This window comes from Triticum urartu, chromosome 5 (assembly GCF_003073215.2).
Source record: "Triticum urartu cultivar G1812 chromosome 5, Tu2.1, whole genome shotgun sequence".
Taxonomy (NCBI): domain Eukaryota; kingdom Viridiplantae; phylum Streptophyta; class Magnoliopsida; order Poales; family Poaceae; genus Triticum; species Triticum urartu.
The window spans coordinates 297494003-297512025 of record NC_053026.1 but is presented as its reverse complement, the minus strand read 5'-3'; positions in this window follow the sequence as shown (position 1 = coordinate 297512025).

The window sequence follows — 18023 nt, the reverse complement described above, 5'->3', positions numbered from 1 at the left end:
GGCGGCGAAGTGGGCGCGGCTGCCCATGTGGCGGCCTGCGATTCGTCGGGCAGCGGCGGCGCGTTTTTGTCCACTCGGACCAGACGTGTCCGGTGTGGCGCGAGGTGGTGGATCTAGGGTTTCGGGGGGAGGAGAACGAGAATTTTCGGAGGGGGTCTTTAAATAGGCATAGAGGGAGCTAGGAGTGTCCAAATGAGGTGCGGTTTTCGGCCACGCGATCGTGATCGAACGCTCTAGTTGATGGAGAGAGTTTTGGTGGGTTTTGGGCCAAAATGGTGGGGTGTTGGGCTGCAACACACACAAGGCCTTCTCGGTCCCTCGGTTAACCGTTGGAGCATCAAACGAAGTCCAAATGGTATGAAACTTGACAGGCGGTATACCGGTAGTAAACCAGGGCCGCTTGGCAAGTTCGGTCCAATCCAAAGATGTTTAATCCCCACACACGAAAGAAAGGTAGAAATGACCACCGGAGGAGAACGGAGCGCCGGAATGCAAAACGGACAACGGGGAAAATGCTCGGATGCATGAGATGAACACGTATGCAAATGCAATGCACATGATGACATGATATGAGATGCATGATAACGATAACAACAGACGGAGACAAAAACCCAAACTGGAGGAAATAAAATAACTTGACGCCGGAAACGGAAAGAGTTGGATTACATATTAGCTAAATCATATCCGGGGTGTTACATGGATCTCTTTGGAGTTGTAGTTTTGGGTGAAGTAGGTGGAGCTCTGGGCTTGGGCTTGGAGGGTGCACCAGCAGACTTCATGGCATCACCCATGTGCTTCTGTGTCTTTGTAGCGGGTGCAGTAGGTTCCTCTTCTTCTTATTCAGAGCGATGAAGGAGACTGGGGAGTAAAAAGAATTCCTAAACTCTCCGATATATAATTCCTAAATGACTCAAAACATTTTTCTAGACTCAAAACAATGGCTGCTAAAAACGATCAATCAGTGGGGGCTCCTAAGGTCGGGGAAGGCTCTGATACCAATTTGTCACGCCCTCGATGCGGCTATATCTCCTACGTGTCGAGGCATGACTTAGAGGCATAACCGCATTGAAAGCAATGTCACAAGTTAGGCAATCTTCACAACATCCCATGTAATATATAGATAATAAAAGGGGAGATACATAGTTGGCTTACACTCGCCACGTCAATCAAAGTACATAAATAGCATTACATCATTCAAACACTCATGGCCCGACTACGGCGCCAAAATAAAAGATCAACCCAACATGCGACACGGTCCCGATCGCCCCAACTGGGCACCACTACTGGTCATCAGGGAAAGACACATAGTAACGGCGTGAGTCCTCGTCGAACTCCCACTTGAGCTCAAGCGCGTCATCTGGAACGGAGTCATCAGGCCCTGCATCTGGTTTGGAAGTAATCTGTGAGCCACAGGGACTCAGCAATCTCGCACCCTCGCGATCAAGACTATTTAAGCTTATAGGTAAGGTAAGTAAATATGAGGAGCTGCAGCAAGCGACTGGCATATATGGTGGCTAACCTGTTTGCAAAAGAGAGCGAGAAGAGAAGGCAAGGCGTGAACGAATAACTAGAGAACAACCTGCGACAAGCATTACTCCAACACCGTGTTCACTTCCCGGACTCCGCCGAGAAGAGACCATCACGGTAACTCACACGGTTGATTCATTTTTAATTAAGTTAAGGTTCAAGTTATCTACAACCGGACATTAACAAATTCCCATCTGGCCATAACCGCGGGCACGGCTTTCGAAAGTTTAAATCCCTGCAGGGGAGTCCCAACTTAGCCCATGACAAGCTCTCACGGTCAACGAAGGAATAGACCTTCTCCCGAGACATTCTGATCAGACTCGGTATCCCGGTTCTACAAGACACTTCGACAAGTTAAAACAAATCCAGCAACACCGCCCGAATGTGCCGACAAATCCCGATAGGAGATGCACATATCTCGTTCTTAGGGCACACTCAGATTGTCCAAACTTCCGATAGGCCAGCCCAAGGTTGCCCCTGGTGGCCACCGGCGGCTGACGAGGTGGACCAACACTCAGAGGAGCACTGGCCCGGGGGGGTTTAAATAAGATGACCCTCGGGCTCCGGAAACCCAAGGAAAAAAGAGGCTAGGTGGCAAATGGTAAAACCAAGGTTGGGCATTGCTGGAAAAGCTTTATTCAAGGCGAACTATCAAGGGGTTCCCATTATCACCCAACCGCGTAAGGAACGCAAATCCGGGAACATAACACCGATATGACGGAAACTAGGGCGGCAAGAGTGGAACAAAACACTAGGCAAAAGGCCGAGCCTTCCACCCTTTACCAAGTATATAGATGCATTAAGGTAACAAGATAATATAATGATATCCCAACAAGTAAATAATGTGTCCAACAAGGAACGGTCTCCAATCTTCACCTGCAACTAGCAACGCTATAAGAGGGGCTGAGCAAAGCGTAAACATAGCCAATCAACGGTTTGCTAGGACATGGTGGGTTAGAGGTTTGACATGGCAATTTGGGAGGCATGACAAGCAAGTACTGGGCATCGTAGCATAGGCATAGCAAAAGAGTGAAGAAGGAGACTGGGGAGTAAAAAGAATTCCTAAACTCTCCAATATATAATTCCTAAATGACTCAAAACATTTTTCTAGACTCAAAACAACGGCTACTAAAAACGATCAATCAGTGGGGGCTCCTAAGGTCGGGGAAGGCTCTGATACCATTTTGACAAGGAATTAATGAACCTGGCCTCAACTTGGAAATCCAAGTGTTCCACTGGAAAGGTGAGATGATTTCTCTTGAAAACGATATAAAGATCACCTGAATCAGAGTCACGGTTTGGAAATGGCAAGCAATTCAAATATGGCACCGGTCTGCGATATACAGCAAGTAGCCATCTAAATGCAACAAGATGAACATGCTACAGCACCCAAAGATGGCAAAAAAAATACATGGAAGGGATCCATTCATGATGCTTGACAAAAGATGAACACTGAGCTACGGCAAATTCGTCCATTAACAGGTTCAAACAAGCATGACAAAAGTGCATTTGGTAAACAGATTTCAGACTTAGTGAAATTAACACTTGTCTGGAATTTCAGATCAGGTAGCACACTTTGGAGCAAGAAAACGATATGCTACAGGTCCTGAACATGGAAAAGTAAAGCATGGCATGGAGCTACTCAAAGAGCTTAACAAAAGTCCCTTAGTGACCTTGAGCCAAAAGGGATCAGAAAATACATTTGAAAGCATGTGAACATGGCAAAAACATAATCAGATCATAGACTTAGTGAAAAACTGGAGCATGCAAATCAGATATCAAGTAGGCATGTTTGTGAGCTCGATGCACTCACTACAGAGCAGGTCATGACAATCTAAGCATACACCCATCAAGAATACACATTATACAAGCTAGACATGGCAAGAACAATAACATAGCATGCACGTATCAACTACAACATCCTCGGCAAAATCGCTAATAAGTAGACAATCTGCCTAGATTCATGAAATAGCAAAAGTAGAGCTCGATTGACTCAAGCTGGGGTGCTTCATAATTGCAAACAAAGACATGGATGGATAGAGCATTACAAGATTAACAGAACATCCTTACTGATCATCCTCAAAAGAGGCACGGATCACTAGGAAACAACATGAACATATGGCATATTGAAATAAACAGATCAAGGACTTAGTGGAATTGCTAAGTCCCTGAAATCAGCATTAACGAATACACCACTTTGCAAGCTTGTGCTAGTCACCACACACATCACCAAAATACATGGGTTGCACCTCTGGATAGATGGCAAAGCATATAACAAATCATATGTAGAGCTCAGAGGCATATTATGCACACAATAATCATGGCAAAAATGGCAAATATCTAATTAGAGCAGCAGATCTGACAATTATCCCAAATAGCACTCTTCCAACAGCATTTAGGGTATCAAGATGAACTCAAATGAAAATGATGCAATCAGATGAAATGATGTGCTCTCTGAGACGAACATCTTGATATGCTAAACGTCCAAAACGGATCTACGGATGCGGAGATATCACAGCTCAAAGTATGCAAAAAAAATAAAGGGGAGAGGGGGAGAAGTCAAGTGAATCACAGATCTAGGGTTTGCTGGGCGGCACGCGAACCGAGGAATGCCGGCGGGCACTGTAGCTCCGGCGAGGCGGTTTTGGCGCGGGGACGGCCGGAGTGCCGCGGGGGCGTGTCGGAGCTACGGATCTGGGGCGGCGGCCTTGAGGAGGACGGCGGGGTCGGCGGTCGCCGGCCAGGGCGCGGCAGGGCGCCGGGCGGCAATGTCAGCGCGCCGGCCGACGCTGCGAGGTGGTGGCCGACGTGGGCGAGGAGGCGCGGGCAGTAGCACAAACGGGCGTGGCGGCGGGGAAGTGGCCCGCGGGAGGCGGCGGCTCGGGGCGGGGGGCCGCTTGGGCCCGGGCGGGCCGGCGACGAAGTGGGTGCGGCTGCCCACGTAGCGGCCTGCGATTCGTCGGGCGGCGGCGGCGCGTTTTTGTCCGACCGGACCGGACGTGTCCGGCGTGGCGCGAGGTGGTGGATCTAGGGTTTGGGGGGAGGAGAACGAGAATTTTCGGAGGGGGTCTTTAAATAGGCATAGAGGGATCTAGGAGTGTCCAAATGAGGTGCGGTTTTCGGCCACGCGATCGTGATCGAACGCTCTAGATGATGGAGAGAGTTTTGGTGGGTTTTGGGCCAAAATGGAGGGGTGTTGGGCTGCAACACACACGAGGCCTTCTCGGTCCCTCGGTTAACCGTTGGAGCATCAAACGAAGTCCAAATGGTACGAAACTTGACAGGCGGTCTACCGGTAGTAAACCAGGGCCGCTTGGCAAGTCTCGGTCCAATATGGAGATGTTTAATCCCCACACACGAAAGAAAGGTAGAAATGACCACCGGAGGAGAACGGAGCGCCGGAATGCAAAACGGACAAAGGGGAAAATGCTCGGATGCATGAGATGAATACGTATGCAAATTCAGTGCACTTGATGACATGATATGAGATGCATGATAATGATAACAACACACGGAGACAAAGACCCGAACCCGAGAAATAAATATAACTTAACACCGGAAACGGCAAGAGTTGGATACAAATATGGAAAGTTACATCCGGGGTGTTACAACACTCCACCACTACGAAAAGATCTCGTCCCGAGATCTAGGACTGAAAGAACTCCGGGTACTCAGAACGGAGGTGATCCTCGCGTTCCCAGGTAGCTTCACGGTCGGAATGGTGAGACCACTTGACTTTGAGAAATTTGATTGACTTGTTGCGAGTCTTGCATTCAGTCTCTTCAAGAATAGCAACTGGGTGCTCACGATAGGAGAGATCTTCTTGGAGCTCAATGTCCTCGAAGTTGACGGTGCGGTCAGGAGTCTTGAAGCACTTTCGAAGCTGAGAGACATGGAACACATCATGAACATTTGCAAAGTTTGAAGGAAGCTCCAGTTGATAGGCGAGGTCGCCTCTCTTGCTGACAATCTTGAAAGGTCCCACGTATCTAGGGGCAAGCTTCCCTTTGATACCGAAGCGACGAGTACCTTTCATGGGAGAGACGCGGAGGTAAACATGATCTCCAATCTCGAAAGCCAAATCACGGTGCTTACTATCATAGTAGCTCTTCTGGCGGGATTGGGCTGCTTTGAGGTTATCACGAATGACTTTGCACATTTCTTCTGCTTCTGTGATTAAGTCATTACCCAGCAGCTGACGTTCACCGGTTTCAGACCAGTTAAGAGGGGTACGACACTTCCTGCCATATAGAATTTCAAAGGGGGCCTTGCCCGAACTTGCTTGAAAGCTGTTGTTATAGGAGAATTCAGCATAAGGAAGACAATCCTCCCACTTCATGCCGAAGGAGATCACACAAGCCCTGAGCATGTCTTCGAGAATCTGGTTGACACGCTCGACTTGACCGCTTGTTTGAGGATGGAAAGCAGTGCTGAAGCGGATGTTAGTGCCCATGGCCTTCTGAAAAGAATCCCAAAACTTGGAGGTAAAGATGCTGCCACGGTCTGAAGATATTACTTGAGGAATACCGTGCAGAGAGACAATGCGAGAGGTATAGAGTTCCGCCAATTGAGCTGCAGTGATCGACTCTTTGATAGGCAGAAAATGAGCCACTTTGGTGAGCTTGTCGATGACAACAAATATAGCATCATTGCCACGCTTGGACTTTGGAAACCCAGTCACGAAGTCCATTTCAACGTGGTCAAACTTCCATTCTGGAATGGCAAGAGGTTGGAGGAGACCAGCTGGCCTTTGGTGTTCTGCCTTCACTCTTCTGCAGACATCACATTCGTTCATGAACTGAGCAATCTCGCGCTTCATTCGAGTCCACCAATAAGCCTGCTTGAGGTCCTGATACATCTTCGTGCTCCCAGGGTGGATGGAGAGGAGAGAATTGTGAGCCTCGTTCATGATAACCTTACGAAGATCACCTTTGGGCACAACAATACGATCCTCGAAGAAAAGAGTATCCTTGTCATCAAGGCGGTAGCACTTGTACTTGGGTTGACTCTTGGCAATCCCAATCTTCACCTTCTTCACCATGGCATCAAGAAGCTGAGCTTGGCGAATCTGGTCTTCCAAGGTAGGAGAGACTTGAAGGTTTGCAAGGAAACCTTGAGGAACAACTTGCAGATTAAGTTTGCGAAAAGCTTCACAAAGCTCGGGTTGATAAGGCTTGAGAATCAGACTGTTGCAATAAGCCTTCCTGCTCAATGCATCAGCAATCACATTGGCCTTGCCTGGAGTATACTCGATACTCGGATTATACTCTTGAATCATTTCGACCCATTGAGTCTGCCTGAGGTTGAGATTAGGCTGAGTGAAGATGTACTTGAGACTCTTGTGGTCAGTGAAGATGTCCACTTTTCTTCCCAATAAGAGATGTCTCCAAGTCAAAAGAGCATGCACAACTGCTGCCAACTCAAGGTCATGAGTGGGGTAGTTCTTCTCATTGGGCTTCAACTGGCCAGAGGTATAAGCCACAACTTTCTTCTCTTGCATCAACACTGCATCGAGACCTTGGAGAGAGGCATCGCAAAAGACCTCGTACGGTTTGGATTCATCAGGAGGAGTCAGAACTGGAGCAGTGACCAATTTCTCTTTCAAAGTGTTGAAAGCAATGTCACACTCCAGAGACCAAACGTACTTGACGTGCTTCTGGAGAAGATTTGAGAGAGGCTTCGCGATCCTAGAAAAGTTTTCAACGAATCTTCGACAGTAGCTTGCGAGACCGAGGAAGCTACGGAGTTGCTTCACGTTCTGAGGTGGTTCCCAATTCACAATTGCAGACACCTTCTCAGGATTCACCGCAATGCCCTTGGCAGAGATGATATGACCAAGATAAAGAACCTCATCGAGCCAAAATTCACACTTCGAGAACTTGGCGTAGAACTGGTGTTCCCTGAGCTTATCGAGTACCAAACGCAAGTGCTTGGCATGATCTTCCTTGTTCTTCGAAAAGACCAGAATGTCGTCGAGATAGACCAAAACAAAGTCATTGGTGTAGGCGTTGAAGATGGAGTTCATCATGCGAGAGAAAGTCGGAGGAGCGTTGACGAGGCCAAAAGACATGACAGTGTATTCATATGAACCATAGCTTGTCCTTAAAGCCGTCTTGGGAATATCTTGCTCACGGATACGAATCTGATGATAACCCATACGGAGATCAAGCTTGGAGAATACTTGGGCACCTTTGAGTTGTTCGAACAGCTCGTTGATGTTGGGAAGTGGGTATTTGTTCTTAATAGTCTTCATGTTCAACGGACGGTAATCAACACAAAGTCGGTCCATTCCATCCTTCTTCTTCACAAAAAGAACACCACAACCCCACGGAGAGGAACTAGGTCGGATGAGACCCATTCGTTCTTGAATATCGAGTTGCTTCTTCAGCTCCTTCAACTCTTCAGGTCCGAGCTTGTAAGGACGCTTGCACACTGGTTCCATGCCAGGCTCAAGATCAATGACGAATTCAACTGGCCGGTGCGGAGGCATTCCTGGAAGCTCTTCTGGAAAGACGTCTTGATATTCGCAAACGACTGGAATTTGAGAGATGGCATCCAGTTCACCCTTCTCATTGAGAGAAAACAGATGGATGGTATTATCCCGAGCGGCAAAGACAATAACATCCTCAGACGAATGAGTCAATAGAATCTGCCTGGCTGCACAATCAAGCTAAGCCTTGTGCTTAGTAAGCCAATCCATTCTGAGAATAAGATCAATATCCAAGTTACCAAGGACCATTGGAGAAGCCAGAAACTTGAAATCACCCATCATGATAGAGATATCCGGAATCTCGTGGTTAGCGAGCAAACATTTACCCGGAGAGACAACTGCTAACGGTTTATGAATAACTTGGGAAGTCAACTCATGCTTAGATGCAAAAGGTTTCGAGATGAAACAATGCGATGCACCAGTGTCAAAAAGAACTTTTGCAGGAACATCGTTAACAGGAAGGTTACCCATGATGACATCTGACGAGTCCTCTGCCTGAGCTGCGTTCATCAAGTTGACCTTGGCGTGCTTGGGGTTATGCTTGACCACAGCTGTACTTGCCGATCTCACAGGAGGAGGAGGAGGGAGACGCCTCTGATTGAAGCATTTGTTGGCATAGTGACCCTTCTGTTGGCACTTGTTGCACGTGACCTCTGAAAGCGGATGGTGATACGGAGCACTCGATCTTGGAGCTTGAGACGAAGTCTTGTTCTGAAAACCAGGGTTTGGTGGGTGGGAAGATCCACTGCCACCTTTGCTCTTCTGATACGGCTGACGGAACGGAGGAGGAGGAAGCCAATACTTCTGCTGCTTGGCCACTTGAGTAGAGGAGGAAGGAGTAGCATCTCTGACTCGCTTCTTGGAAGCATCACACCTCAGTTGAGCAGCCTCTTGCTTCAATGCCATGTTGTAGAACTCATCGTACCTCAAGGGCTCAAAGAGAACAAGAGCTAGCTGGATTTCTTCTCTGAGACCACCCCTGAACTGGTATATCATGCTCTTCTCGTCAGGGACGTCCTGCTTAGAAAAGCGGGCGAGCTTCTGAAACAACTTGTTGTAGTCATAGACAGACAAAGAGCCTTGATTCAGGTTGCGAAATTCCTCACGCTTGCTTTCAACCACGCTCTGAGGAATATGATGAGCTTTGAAATCTTGACGGAATTCATCCCAAGTAATCACACGGCCTCCTCTGGAATCCTTGTACTGATGGAACCACTCTGCAGCTTGGTCTTTGAGTTGGAAGGAGGCGAACTTGACAAAGTCCTCAGGCCTGATGTTACTGCACTCGAAATGCTTGCACAAGTCCACAAGCCAATCGTCAGCATCGGTTGCCTCAACACAATTGCTGAAAATCTTTGGCCCGTTAACAAGGAACTAGTTGAGTGTAGCAAAGTGATTCTGATTGTTGCCTTGGTTGCCTTGGTTCGCTTGGTTGCGCTCTTGAAGAATTTGCATGATCAACTGCGTGTTTGCATTGGTTGCGGCCATCACAGCTTGCCATGCCTCCGGAGGAGGTGGAGGTGGTCGCGGATCAGGATTCGGAGTCGTGCGCGTTGGAGGAGCCATCCTGAAGAGGTTGACATCCATTAGCACATTGATAGATAAATATTGAAGCTGAATCCAACGAAATGAAAATTGCAACATATAGTCTTCACATCCGAACAAAATGCGAATGCATTCCACTTGAAATGGTCACATATCCATAAATTGAGAAACCACTTAGAATTTAGGTAGAGGAATAAATCAACAAGGTACGGATCAAGAACAAATACTCGGTAAGAAATCCCAATGTCAAACCAAATATCCGTGGAAGAAGAACTAGAGCTACAAGAATTCCCACCTATGAAACTCCCGAACCTTTCCGGTTATGCAATCAGGTGTTGGGGATAAAGGGGAAGCATAATATCTCACCCAAATCTAGCAAATCCTACATCCAGCTGTATCCATCCTTCAACACATAACCGAGAAAACTTCGGAAACCATCTACCTCAACCTTTGAAAAGCATCCGTTATACAAGTTATGGCGATACTCCCGAACTCCCGCCCCAGTACTGGGTGGCGTCGAGGTTATCTCACCAACGAACTGCATAAAAGAGATTTTCGATGTCGGCGTACTAAACTCAGGTATTCCAGAACTACAACGATAAGATTGTGACGACAACACCTCGGAGCTCAACTCCCCGGGACACTGCCACAAGCCCTAAATGACAGGAGGCACCAAGAACAATGTTCTCGTCACAAATCCATCGGAACGATTCCAAGATACCCGCGTGATATTAAAAAAAAATTGTGAAATTTGAGAATAGAAGAGTCAAAACTCTATGTCAGGATGCCTTACCAGAGCGATGAAGGAGACTGGGAGTAAAAAGAATTCCTAAACTCTCCGACATATAATTCCTAAATGACTCAAAACATTTTTCTAGACTCAAAACAACGGCTGCTAAAAATGATCAATCAGTGGGGGCTCCTAAGGTCGGGGAAGGCTCTGATACCAATTTGTCACGCCCTCGATGCGGCTATATCTCCTACGTGTCGAGGCACGACTTAGAGGCATAACAGCATTGAAAGCAATGTCGCAAGTTAGGCAATCTTCACAACATCCCATGTAATATATAGATAATAAAAGGGGAGATACATAGTTGGCTTACACTTGCCACGTCAATCAAAGTACATAAATAGCATTACATCATTCAAACACTCATGGCCCGACTACGGCGCCAAAATAAAAGATCAACCCAACATGCGACACGGTCCCGATCGCCCCAACTGGGCACCACTACTGGTCATCAGGGAAAGACACATAGTAACGTTGTGAGTCCTCGTCGAACTCCCACTTGAGCTCAAGCGCGTCATCTGGAATGGAGTCGTCAGGCCCTGCATCTGGTTTGGAAGTAATCTGTGAGCCATAGGGACTCAGCAATCTCGCACCCTCGCGATCAAGACTATTTAAGCTTATAGGTAAGGTAAGGTAAATATGTGGAGCTGCAGCAAGCGACTGGCATATATGGTGGCTAACCTGTTCACAAAAGAGAGCGAGAAGAGAAGGCAAGGCGTGAACAAATAACTAGAGAACAACCTGTGACAAGCATTACTCCAACACCGTGTTCACTTCTAGGACTCCGCCGAGAAGAGACCATCACGGTAACTCACACGGTTGATTCATTTTTAATTGAGTTAAGGTTCAAGTTATCTACAACCGGACATTAACAAATTCCCATCTGCCCATAAACGCGGGCACGGTTTTCGAAAGTTTAAATCCCTGCAGGGGAGTCCCAACTTAGCCCATGACAAGCTCTCACGGTCAACGAAGGAATAGACCTTCTCCCGAGACATTCCGATCAGACTCGGTATCCCGGTTCTACAAGACACTTCGACAAGTTAAAACAAATCCAGCAACACCGCCTGAATGTGCCGACAAATCCCGATAGGAGCTGCACATATCTCGTTCTCAGGGCACACTCAGATTGTCCAAACTTCCGATAGGCCAGCACAGAGTTGCCCCTGGTGGCCACCGGCGACTGACGAGGTGGACCAACACTCAGAGGAGCACTGGCCCAGGGGGGTTAAATAAGATGACCCTCGGGCTCCGGAAACCCAAGGGAAAAAGAGGCTAGGTGGAAAATGGTAAAACCAAGGTTGGGCATTGCTGGAACAGCTTTATTCAAGGCGAACTATCAAGGGGTTCCCATTATCACCCAGCCGCGTAAGGAATGCAAAATCCGGGAACATAACACCGATATGACGGAAACTAGGGCGGCAAGAGTGGAACAAAACACTAGGCAAAAGGCCGAGCCTTCCACCCTTTACCAAGTATATAGATGCATTAAGGTAACAAGATAATATAATGATATCCCAACAAGTAAATAATGTTCCAACAAGGAACGGTCTCCATTCTTCACCTGCAACTAGCAATGCTATAAGAGGGGCTGAGCAAAGCGGTAACATAGCCAATCAGCGGTTTGCTAGGACATGGTGGGTTAGAGGTTTGACATGGCAATTTGGGAGGCATGACAAGCAAGTGGTGGGCATCGTAGCATAGGCATAGCAAAAGAGCGAGCATCTAGCAAAGCAAAGATAGTAGTGATTTCGAGGGTATGATCATCTTGCCTGCAAAGTTGTCAGAGTTGACTGGATCCTCGAAAGCAAACTCAACGGGCTCCTCGTTAGCGAACTCGTCTCCCGGCTCTACCCAAACAAGACAAACAAGCAAACGGAACAAAATCAACCACGTGCAAACTCAAACAACATGATGCAAACATGGTATGCTACGCGGGATGCGATATGTGATGCATGTGCAAGATTTGACAAGGAATGAATGAACCTGGCCTCAGCTTGGAAATCCAAGCGTGCCATTGGGAAGGTGAGATGATTTCGATTGAAAACGATATAAAGATCACCGGAATCGGAGTCACGGTTTGGAAATGGCAAGCAATTCAAATATGGCACCGGTCTGCGATATACAGCAAGTAGCCATCTAAATGCAACAAGATGAACATGCTACAGCACCCAAACATGGCCAAAAAATACATGGAAGGGATCCATTCATGATGCTTGACAAAAGATGAACACTGAGCTACGGCCAATTCGTCCATTAACAGGTTCAAACAAGCATGACAAAAGTGCATTTGGTAAACAGATTTCAGACTTAGTGAAATTAACACTTGTCTGGACTTTCAGATCACGCAGCACACTTTGGATCAAGAAAACGATATGCTACAGGGCCTGAACATGGCAAAGTAAAGAATGGAATGGAGCTACTCAAAGAGCTTAACAAAAGTCCCTTAGTGACCTTTAGCCCAAAGGGATCAGAAAATACATTTGCAAGCATGTGAACATGGCAAAAACATAATCAGATCACAGACTTTGTGAAAAACTGGAGCATGCAAATCAGATATCAAGTAGGCATGTTTGCGAGCTCGATGCACTCACTATAGAGCATGTCATGACAATCTAAGCATACACCCATCAAGAATACACATTATACAAGCTATACATGGCAAGAACAATAACATAGCATGCACGGATCAACTACAACATCCTCGGCAAAATCGCTAACAAGTAGACAATCTGCCCAGATTCACGAAATAGCAAAAGTAGAGCTCGATTGACTCAAGCTGGGGTGCTCCATAATTGCAAACAAAGACATGGATGGATAGAGCACTACAAGATTAACAAAACATCCTTACTGATCATCCTCAAAAGAGGCACGGATCACTAGAAAACAACATGAACATATGGCATATTGAAATAAACAGATTAAGGACTTGGTGGAATTGCTAAGTCCCTGAAATCGGCATTAACGAATGCACCACTTTGCAAGCTTGTGCTAGTCACCACACACATCACAAAAATACATGGGTTGCACCTCTGGATAGATGGCAAAGCATATAACAAAACATATGTGGAGCTCAGGGGCATATCATGCACACAATAATCGTGGCAAAAATGACAAATATCTAATTGGAGCAGCAGATCTGACAATTATCCCAAATAGCACTCTTCCAACAGCATTTCGGGCATCAAGATGAACTCAAATGAAAATGATGCAATGAGATGAAATGATGTGCTCTCTGAGACGAACATTTTGATATGCTAAACGTCCAAAACGGATCTACGAATGCGGAGATATCACAGCTCAAAGTATGCAAAAAAATAAAGGGGAGAGGGGGAGAAGTCAAACGAATCATAGATCTAGGGTTTGCTGGGCGGCGCGCGAACCGAGGAACGCCGGCGGGCACTGTAGCTCCAGCGAGGCGGTTTTGGCGCGGGGACGGCCGGAGTGCCGCGGGGGCGTGCTGGAGCTACAGATCTGGGGCGGCAGCCTTGAGGAGGACGGCGGGGTCGGCGGTCGCCGGCCAAGGCGCGGCAGGGCGCCGGGCGGCGATGTCGGCGCACCGGCCGGCGCGGCGAGGTGGTGGCCGACACGGGCGAGGAGGCGCGGGCGAGGGCGCAAACGGGCGCGGCGGCGAGGAAGTGGCCCGCGGGAGGCGGCGGCTCGGGCCGGGGTACCCCGCCTGGGCCCGGGCGGGCCGGCGGCGAAGTGGGCGCGGCTGCCCATGTGGCGGCCTGCGATTCGTCGGGCGGCGGTGGCTCGTTTTTGTCCAGGCGGACCGGACGTGTCCGGCGCGGCGCGAGGTGGTGGATCTAGGGTTTCGGGGGGAGGAGAACGAGAATTTTCGGAGGGGGTCTTTAAATAGGCATAGAGGGAGCTAGGAGTGTCCAAATGAGGTGCGGTTTTCGGCCACGCGATCGTGATCGAACGCTCTAGATGATGGAGAGAGTTTTGGTGGGTTTTGGGCCAAAATGGAGGGGTGTTGGGCTGCATCACACACAAGGCCTTCTCGGTCCCTCGGTTAACCGTTGGAGCATGAAACGAAGTCCAAATGGTACGAAACTTGACAGGCGGTATACCGGTAGTAAACCAGGGCCGCTTGGCAAGTCTCGGTCCAATCCGGAGATGTTTAATCCCCACACACGAAAGAAAGGTAGAAATGACCACCGGAGGAGAACGGAGCGCCGGAATGCGAAACGGACAACGGGGAAAATGCTCGGATGCATGAGATGAACACGTATGCAAATGCAATGCACATGATGACATGATATGAGATGCATGATAACGATAACAACACACGGAGACAAAAACCCAAACCGGAGGAAATAAAATAACTTAACGCCGGAAACGGAAAGAGTTGGATTACATATTAGGTAAATCATATCCGGGGTGTTACATGGATCTCTTTGGAGCTGTAGTTTTGGGTGCAGTAGGTGGAGCTCTGGGCTTGGGCTTGGAGGGTGCACCAGCAGACTTCATGGCATCACCCATGTGCTTCTGTGTCTTTGTAGCGGGTGCAGTAGGTTCCTCTTCTTCTTATTCCTCTTCCCTCATGGAAGGTTTGCCAAGCACCTTAGTAGTTGTTATTCTGGCTCTCTTCTTCTTTCCTTCAAAAGCCTCATCATCAGATTGTTCAAGAGTGAACTTCATTGTTCCTGACCACCCACTGTAACCGGGAACTCTCTGATATTTTCCTCGCCCTCACTTCTACCATGTTTTTTTCGTCATGGACAAACCCAAAGAATGTCATGCAGCTGCGTCTCCGGCCCGCCTAGGATGAAAAGCCCATTTTTTGTCATGATTTTTTGTCATAGAAGTAGGAGCCCACCACATCTATGATTATACCGGGTTTTGTCACAATTATCATCATAGAAGTGTCATAAGCATGACAGAAAAAAACTCTTTCGTCCCAAAATGTCGTGGATGTGTCTTTTTTTTGTACTATTGGGGACTTTAGCCATGAAGCATATTCCAATTCCATCATTTGGTGAGCCAAATATGTCATAGGAGTTGGATGAAACAAGTGTAAGACCTGTAACACCTTCATCTGGAGTATATTCGGAGTAGGAGTGATAGCTTCTCTCAGAGTAGTTATCGGAGTCAGAACCGGATACCCATTCACCAACATGAGCTTGATGTATTCGTTTTGTGGATCTCTTATGACTTGTCCTTACTTTCCGAATCCTTGCGTCTACGATGGGATCTTCGTTCATAACGATCATCTCTACTCCTTCTCTCTCTTTGAGGTGATTCATCTCTTCTACTCCTCCTTTTTGGTGAATCTTCTCTTTTCTTGTAGGGACCCATACACTCATTGGAGTAGTGTGTCTGGGCCTTCCACAATGTTAGCAATTACGATCACGACTAGAAGATCTTTTGTCATTGTAGGACCTTGACTAGGAGCTTCTATATTTGCTTCTATTCTTGTAGAACTTGTTGAAGTTCTTCACCATTAACCTCAATTCTTGATTGGATACTTGCTTCTCACTTGCTGTGGTAGGAGAATCACTTGAAGCTTTGTAAGCACCACCTGACTTGTTGTGGAGCTCTTCCTTATCCTTGAGTGACATCTTATGAGAAACAATTCTACCAATGACTTCCATGGGCTTGAGATCTTTGTAATTGGGCATCATTTGGATCAAGGTGCACACAGTATCATATTTGCCATCCAAGTCTCTTAGGATCTTCTTGATGATGAATTTGTCGGTCATCTCTTAGCTTCCTAAGCCGGCAATCTCATTTGTGATGAGAGCAAGCCAAGAGTACATTTCGGAGACTCCTTCACCATCCTTCATCTTGAACTTCTCAAGTTGACTATGAAGCGAATCCAATTTGGATTCCTTGACGCACTCGATACCTTCATGCATATCAACCAAAGTATCCCAAATTTCCTTTGCATTCTCAAGGCGGCTGATTTTGTTGAATTCTTCAGGGCACAATCCATTGAAGAGAATATCGCAAGCTTGGGCGTTGTATTGCAACATCTTCAACTCTTCCGCGGACGCTTCACGATTTGGTTCTTTTCCATCCTCGAAGAAATCACCTTGCAACCCAACACGCACAACAACCCAAACGACGAGGTTATGACCAAGAATATGCATTTTCATCTTATGCTTCCAACTAGCAAAATTAGTACCATCAAAGTAAGAACCTCTACGGTGGTAATTTCCCTCACTAGGTGTCATACTCTCCTAGGTTGTGACATCAAGGCTATGATTACCAAAGCTATGGAAATCACGGTAAATGGAGACCAAAGCTCTGATACCACTTGTAGGATCAAAAGTATGTCTAGAGGGGATGACTACTTGATCAAACAAAAATCTAACCTTTTCCCAATTTTAGTTGTGGGTAGATTTTAGCAATTAACACAAGTCAAGCAATCAACCTACACATGCAATTATAAGAGTGTAGCAGCGGAAAGTAAAACATTGCATATGAAGGTAAAGGGAAGGGTTTGGAGAGTGCAAACGCAACGAAGACACAAAGATTTTTGGCGTGGTTCCGGCAGGTGGTGCTATCGTACATCCACATTGATGGAGACTTCAACCCACGAAGCATAATGGTTACGCGAGTCCACGGAGGTCTCTACCCATGAAGGACCCACGAAGAATCAACCTTGTCTATCCCACCATGGCCATCACCCACAAAGGACTTGCCTCACTTGGGTAGATCTTCACGAATTAGGCGATCTCCTTGCCCTTACAAACTTCTTGGTTCAACTCCACAACTTGATAGAGGCTCCCAAGCGACACCTAACCAATCTAGCAGACACCACTCTCCAAAAGGTAAAAGATGGTGTGTTGATGACGAACTCCTTGCTCTTGTGCTTCAAATGATAGTCTCCCCAACACTCAACTCTCTCTCTGTCACAGATTTGGATATGGTGGAAAGATGGTTTGAGTGGAAAGCAACTCGGGGAAGGCTAGAAATCAACATTCTTGTGGTAGGATTGGAATATCTTAATCTTAACACATGAGTTTTTTGACCATGAATAGTAGGAAAGTCTCCTATTGTGTAACTATATTAAAAACAGGAAGAAGCTGTACAAATTACATTTTACAAGAGAGGAGAGGGGGCCTACCCCTTTGGGGCAGGGGAGGTGAACTAAAGAAAATAATCTAGCTTAGGGAGTTCACAAAACCAAGCATCAGAGGCCTACCTGCCTCTTTAACTCTGTGTTGAAGAAGTTCAAAATCCTTAGTAAATCTATGAAGCCACGACTGTAGTGTGGGGTCCACTGCTCTAAAGTGCTAGTTATTTCTTTCTTTCCAGAGACTCCATGCAGCAACAAGGAATTTTTCCATTAGCATCATCGTGGTTTGGTCGGCCCTCTTGTCTTGGATGGCACGGAAGCGATCGGAGAACGGCTCCTAGTACAGGTCTAGTCGAACCCAATAGTGGCGGCTGAATGAGAGGTAAATATCATATGATCAACCGTTTCTTCGATGTTGAGTCCACACAAGAGGTAGTCATGGTCACCCCCAATGTTGTAGTGTCTTCTTTTGAGCATGTTATGGGTGTTGAGCCTGTCATTAAAGAGGAGCCAACCAAAGACCTTAATTTTCATGGTACATTTGGGTTTCCATATCCATGTAAAGACTGGGTGCGTCTGGACCTCCCGAAAGTAGAAGCTATACTAATCTATTGACTTGAAGATTGTTTTGCCCCAAACAT